Source organism: Oratosquilla oratoria, chromosome 11 (genome assembly GCF_046742065.1).
Source record: "Oratosquilla oratoria isolate Oo_2021 chromosome 11, ASM4674206v1, whole genome shotgun sequence".
In the NCBI taxonomy this organism is placed as follows: Eukaryota; Metazoa; Arthropoda; class Malacostraca; order Stomatopoda; family Squillidae; genus Oratosquilla; species Oratosquilla oratoria.
In genome coordinates, this window is record NC_134787.1 from 42,421,808 (window position 1) to 42,429,307 (window position 7,500).

General features: G+C 44.4%; 2 pseudogenes; both read right to left on the reverse strand.

Moving 5' to 3' along the window:
* Positions 1-4,682: 4,682 nt before the first annotated feature.
* LOC143030027 (endoglucanase A-like) lies at positions 4,683-5,861 on the reverse strand (annotated as a pseudogene).
* A 635-nt stretch (positions 5,862-6,496) lies between these two features.
* Positions 6,497-7,500, reverse strand: part of LOC143030028 (uncharacterized) — a 12,678-nt pseudogene continuing 11,674 nt past the window's right edge.

Below are 7,500 nucleotides of genomic sequence, written 5' to 3' on the forward strand. Positions count from 1 at the left end.
CTGTGTAGACCGTGTTTGACGCGCGTGGGTGGGGGAGAAGGGGGAGAGGGGGTGATGCGCAGGTGTCCAATCTGTTGCACAGTGCACGGACTAGGGCTTCGTACATTCTCCTGTATCTCATTAAGGACTCATTTTTGTCCACTTCACTGTTGCATGAGTCTTATTTGTTCTTCAATGGCAGGGGGTTATTTTAAAAGTATACTACAACCAAAAGTGACCTAATAACTTAATCCCGAGGAACTCTAATCGTAACATCTTTCTCGCCAGAAGTTTTACAGATCAAAGAAGTTTGCTTTTTCAGAGCCAAGTTGAGTCATTTGTGTAGAGTAATACAAAAGCCCTTTAAATTCTTCATATACTAAATCTACGCTGTTTTATTTTTGTTTTAGATTGAGATAAATGTGCTGTACAATTCTAGTTAGTCATTCATAAGTATTTGCATCTGAAACCTTGCTGACTCATTTATTAGACGGTTGCTTTCTAATGATATTCCATGGCATCTTCTCATTACTTCCAACTTTTTCTTTACGATTGAGGCTTGGTTTTTGAGCTTTTAATATTGTGTCTTCAGCTCTTCCTTTTTTTGATATAGCGTGTAGCGTTTACTAATGTTCATTCACTATATTATCGACTTCATAGAATATCGACTAACGTTACAACCACTTATCACTCAACTAGAGGGTGTTTTCCAAAAGTCCCACCCGGCATAGAAGAGGTTAACCTGTTAAGGGCGATGAGTGTTTCAGAACTAAGTAGAATGATTTGGACTTAGAACAAAATTATCGAAGTCAGCATTCAGTGTTTCAAAGGCCAAAATTCTCTCCATTCCTCCTAAGCGCGACAAGATACTTTATTGAACTATCATGATGATGATTATCAGCAGCAATTGGAAGCATACTTCGGGGAACGAGTGACGAGTCACTTCTCTTACGCGCCGACGCCACTCCCCATGATTTGTTCGAACACTTCATGCAGTCACCCTTCACATGCAAAACAAAGCTCGACAGGAACGCACGACTTGCATTATCCATAAGATCTGTAGGCCTCCCCTTTGTTTCCTCCACAAAAGTTTCTTTTTTGCGAAGACAACCGTGATAGTGGGATTAGTGTCAGGGTGCCACATGCTTATATAGTCTGAGATGGCGTTCACGAATCATGCAGGAAGGAAGCTTTTACTGAGTCTTATGGTACAGTCGTTGGTTTCATACAAAGCCATTCCGGCGATATCCCATGGTTCTCCGAAGGTACTTGTTACAAAAGACATCGAAACCCCTTTTCAAGTCAACATGCATCTTATTTTTTCACTCCAGTACAACAAGACAGGGAGAACAAGCGACTGAAATATTCGGATCGTATTCCTCTTGCACAAATACTAATTACTGTAGTTAAAAGTCCTTAACACCATGGGCCGTTCCAATTCATCAAAGGACTTCCTTGCATAATCCACTACTCATATGCATTACGCTACCAAGATACCTAAAGCTTTTCAAGACGTCAATATTCTTGCCACAGGTATGGACAGAATAAACTGAATCACAGTAATTCCTCAAACGTCTGGACCATGGTCTTGCTGTAAGAGACCTTGAATCCCAACGGTCTCGCCTCCCTGTACAGTGAATCGAGGGCTGTCACCAGGATCTCCGATGACTCCGCAAGAAGTATAGTAGCAGCAGCAGAGACAAGATTGATGAATTTATTGTTGCCATTTGATGTTGCATAGCGACATTGATAGACAATTCTCTCCAACAACCTGTTCATGCAAATGTTGAAAAATGTTGGGCAAAGACGCACCCCTTCCTTACTCCTGAATTAATACTTCACAGCACACTGTCCCAGATTATAGGACAGATATCAGGTAAATAATCTTCTCAGGAATCCCATGAATCCGTAGACCCCAGAGCACCCCACGATCCATTCAATCAAATACCTTCTTCGGATCATTATAGGCTGCAATAAAACTCACATCGGGACTTCACAAGAACACGAAGAACTAGGATCCGATCAATCGTTGACTTACCAAGGTTAAGCACAGAACATCAAGTTCTCTGAAACTTTACCACATATGTGCCAACAACATATGTGCAAGCACTTTTCCCAGCACCCTCCACAAGAATACGAAGAACTGGAATTTGGTCGGTCGTTAATTTGAGTACAGGCCAATGTAATAACACGGTCATTGTTGTAATCCTACTGGTCCCTTACTCTCTTCAAGGTGGCCCCTTTTTCCGTCTAGAAGGAATAATACTGCATGTAATCCATGGGTTACCTCACCTACGGTGTTAATCAAATACAAGATGACGTTGCACATACCAGACGCCTTCCCAACCTTCAATTTGCCACTTCTCTAACCTCACTCACAAAGGCCTAATTTTCATCTATCGATTGCGTGGTAATCATAACTGGAAACCCAGAGGAAACTGACAACTCAGAAGGTCAGCCATGTACATCTATTCAAAGTGTTAGACCAATCGAAATCTGCCTCCGTCCATGACTGACACTAGTTACTCAGCAGCTGTATTGACAAAGCCCGCCTTGGTCACAGATATGGAGCAGAGTTTCCTCAGGGGTTGCTACGTAGGTCTGAGATCATTTGCATTGAAATCATCTTGACGATTCCCCAAACATATCTCTCCTTGTATCATCTTAAGATAATATACGATGTCTAGGTTACCAGTCTATCTAGTAGTACGATTCATCTTTATATTATCCAATGCCATACATGAATTCCTTGGACGATTTCCATTGTATTCTTCAGCAGCTTTCTGTTACATATTTGAATGTCTACTGTAGCTCTGGAGATTTCTACCGTATGCTCTTGATACATATATCATCCATGGGATTCTCCAGTTGAACACTGGTTCAATATATTTCGGGAATCTCCTGAACTTGACACCCAGCTTGATTGCTGCAACCACAAGTCTATAATTGGACTGAAAGAACTCACCCCTATGATAAATTCTGCGGGTCTCTAGGATCCTCTAAAGATTACTAACGAGTATATCATCAATGTTCTTTGCCACATCTCCGGTATTACTATACCATATCCATCGGTGTGGCTCTCGTCTCTGAAACTAGGAACCGACATTCCTCAACATTACGGACTTTACGAAATTCATGCAGGATAAGTATTCTTGATTTCAAAGTCATGGAGGCCAACAAATACTTCGTGGCCTGATCTGTTGTAGTCAGTAACCATATTAAAGTCACACAAGACAATTAATGTGTCCCATGGTGGACGCTGGTCTACTGTAATCAAGCCCAGGATAGAACATCTACTCTAGTTAACACAACTCAGTAGGGCATATGATATAGTAAAACAGATGAAGCCCAAGGTATCTTTAAATCTTACCTGTATCACATCTTCATTAACCGAAGAAGCCCTAACGACGGATATAGTCGGATAGTCTACAGTTACCCCGATGGGTCTCAATGCCATGGTGTGACCCTCGCCACTAATCTAACCATTGTCCAATCTCTTTACCTCGGAGAAAGTCACTATATCTCTTTCAAGCCTTCTGAATTTCGCCGATTATTTGGGTAGTCGATCGCCCTGACAGAAAGAAAGTTCTAGGGGCTCACACAGAGAGCCCGCCGGAGATTTATCCCAAGCTTGACTCGATATGCATCCCCCTATCCCTCCCCCGGGCACTTACATAGCGGGAGTGATGGATTTGACGAAACTAATTGCAAGCCCACTCCTACTAGAAACGTTGTCTGAGTGTCATAGGCCTAGATATAAGGATTAACTCTTTCTATGCCCCTGCCCACCACGGAGCATTAGCATTTATCCTTAACCCAACAGTCCAAAGGGTCGCGGGAGAGTATATGCATCCACCACCTTGGCGTTTGGAAAAGAGGGGGGGGGAGCGAGAAGACAGCTGCATACCGTGTGGTGTTGGCCCAGGCGGTAGTTGCTTACATTAGGGAGTAACTGACTCAAGGATCAAATCAGGTCGTTCATCAGGTTTCCCTTTCCAATCCAGGAGAAGTCCTTCGTCTTCACCTGAATTATGGTAGAGACTGAAGAGGACGTCTTGGTGTAACTCTACAGAACTCCCGTTTCCAAACACTGAAAAGTCGTCGAGCACGGCAAATACGCGTGTTGGTGACCTTCATGTGGTCATTAAATTATAGGAATTTCGTCTGGCAAGTAAAGCACATTTGTCTTACTAGTACCATAGTCGGATTGTCGGCGACAAAACAGGATCCGCCACTGGTATTCTATCATGAGGAGCAAATATTGGGCACCCAAATGGGACAACGATCACCCAAAAGATCAAATCCTCTGATTTTTGTTTTCTTTTTACAAGGCACTGGCTACGCCGTGGGTGCCTTGGCCTGCAGCGCTTGCTTGCTTTGCACGGCTGTTACAGAGTTTCTTTTTCTTTTCTTTTTTTCTTTTTTTTTGACTGAGACGTAAAGTTGGGGAAACTCATTCTTGTACTCCCTGCCCTTCGCTCGCGGCCAATCAATCGTCTCCGTTGCCGTGACGTCAGTGTTCTCGTCCAATCAGTCGTCTCCGTTGCCGTGACGTCACCACTCTCGGCCAATCAGTTGTCTCCGTTGCTGTGACGTCACCACTCTCTCAGCCAATCAGATTCCTTACACAATGGAACATTTTTGCCGGATTTCGGAAGTTGGTCATAAAAATGATAAGCCAGGAAATTTTCAAAACTGGAAAACTTTATTTTTCTATATACATAATTTTTTTCTAACAGGATCACAATAGCCTCCATGTCATCAACATTAATTCTCCCTTACCGAAGTTTATCGATATATCGTTCGTGGATATGATCTTGCGTAGGGACTTGCATAGGAAATGTAAAATACTCAGAACATATTTGTACTGTTGAAAATATTGTAGTTAGCCTTAGATCCGAAACTTCAGATAAAAAATTTAAGAAGACTGCTGTTTAATCAACGTTAGATCAAGGAAAGAACACACAGAACGATATCTACTTTTCATTGAATGAAACACACACACACACATACACAAACTTCTATGCTGCTCTTCTATGGTGCCTTCCCCTCTCAGGCGCAGGAACTACTGGCGTGGTGGGGGCGCAAGGGTGGGTTGTGGCCGGACCCGACCACGAAGCTCCTCCCGGCATCTCCGAGGATGTAATGGATCTGTTTTTTGGCAAAGTCTCTGTAGATGTCGGATTTTGATACCCTGTGATGCTGCCCGGAGGCATACAAAGACGACATTCGAGGCATAACGGAGGGATCCCCACTGAGAGATGTACACTAAACCCTTAGGTGTGCAAGGCTTGTTGTTCATGATATCGTCGCAGAAGCTCGTGATCGCTTTCTTGTATTTCGTTTCATCCGTTAATTGGGCGAGGAGCACTCGAACGCCTGGGGCTTTCTGGTCCCAAGAAAACTCATTAGGAAGGTTCCCAAGGTTAAAATCTTCGTAATGATCAGCTGCTTCAGTTAAATAAAAAGTCTCATTGGTGGCTCTATAGAGCCAAACAGCCGCCCACGCCAGTTCGTCTCCGTAGCCACTCCAGCTCTTATAGTACTCCTTGGCATCGGCGATCGAATCAGAGTACTTTCCTCTGTAGGTATCAGCAAAAACGTAGTTTCCTTGCGTGCTGGAGACAGTCATCGGCGTAGGTGGAATCTGAGTTCCTGAAGAGAATGGAAGCCGCAGCCAGGGCGGCTGCCGTCTCTCCCGCCAGAACTGATCCGGGATTCTTTTTTGGTGAGCTTGTAAGCAGGACGCTCCATCGTCATGTCTTCTGGTCTTCCCCAGTAGGTATGGTCCCACTTTCCTTTGCCCACCTGCCCGTAGAACTCAAAGTTTTCACATGGGGCTTGATGAAATAGTCAGTGGCCCACTTGACAGCTTCTTTCATATGGCTCCATTCGCCTAAAAAGAAAATAGAATAACTAAGAACCAAGGCTTAAAGTTCTAAAAGATAAAGAAATGAATTATGATACATTAAGAACACTACCAAACTCACCAACAGCTTTGCAGCCCCTTTTGTTCTCGATGGTTCCTCATGACAATACAGTTGTAGTAGAAGCAAACGGGAATCCAAAATTCACATAATCACCAATCTTGGTCTCAATTTGTTTACGATCATACACTCAAAGTACACAGGGACATTTAACATAGATACACACAAGAGAAATAACAAAGGGGGCAAAACATACAAAAGTAATGATATACAAGTCCAAGATTGATTAATACTATACTTGCGAACAGAACAGCAAGGCACCAATATACAGCGAGAAGTACGTGAGGCCTGGGTTGTGTGAGTGGGAGTCCGTGTGCGGGGGCGGACAGCCGGTTTCACCTTATATACCCGAGGAAGGCGGGGCCAATAGTTTCATGGCAAGGTTCGAACTTGAACGTTGGGAATACGTATGATGGCTACGAGTCCTGTTCGAAGCCGTGAGTAGTAGGCGGGTGATTTGAAAGTGGTTTGATTCACGGTTGGCTATAACACCCCCCGCCGGAAGTCCAGCGTAACGTGGAGCAGCTGGACTAGAGAGTCCATAGCCACCGTGAATCGTCTAGGAGGCTGGTCGCTCCCCTAGACAGGGCGTCAGCAATTAGGTGGTCTTCTCTTCTGATGTGGACCATGAGGAATCTGAAGGCTTGGAGGACAAGGGCCCATCGGAGGACTCGTTGATTGAAGATACGGGCCCTCTCGACGAAGGTAAAAGGGTTGTGGTCGGCTTCCTGCCGCGAGACCCCTCCTATCCCTTCTCCCGATGCGTCTACGTGGAGGACGAAGGGTTGGGGGTAGTCGGGGGTCTTGAACACCGGTTCGTTGCTCGGGAACTGCCGAAGGGTCTCAAAGGAGCGTTGGCAGACTGGGGACCAGCCAATTTCTCCTTGGGACTGGTGAGGGCGGTGAGAGGAGCCGCGATGGAGGAGAAGTTGGGGGTAGAGACGGCGGCATCTTCCGATCTTTCTCTCTTTCTTCTCGTTCTTGTCTCATTCTCTCTCTCTCTCTAGTTTAATTTTCTCTAATTCTAAATATACTACTGATTTATTGAAGGGAGATTGGGGGGGGGGCGCGCTTCAGGCTCCAAGGGGGGATCACTATCACTTACAGGGTCTCCTTCAGTTACATCACGAGCACTCTCCTGGTGTAGTAGTTCGAATGCGTCTGCATCCAGTACCAGCGAATCTACGAGGGATTCGATGACCACTCGTTTGAGTTCATGTTTACGTAATCTAGCAGGAGCATTAATTTGGTAGGTTTGAGCCAACAGTCTCCAATCATCCTTTTTGAGATTATACTCTAACTGATCCACTGAGGGATTTTTGACAAAAGTTTCTATATTGAAAGGCATAGTGAGTGTATATACACGAGAATTCCACTCCAGGAAAATTAGTATAAACCAATTCTTGGACTTCACACATGGAAAATTGACTAATTCCCTGTTCGGGTGGAGTGAAATCTATGGTGGGTCTCTATAAGAACCCGGTCTATGAACATTTATTCTATAGACGGTGTGTATACTAAGGTTCAGCGCTCA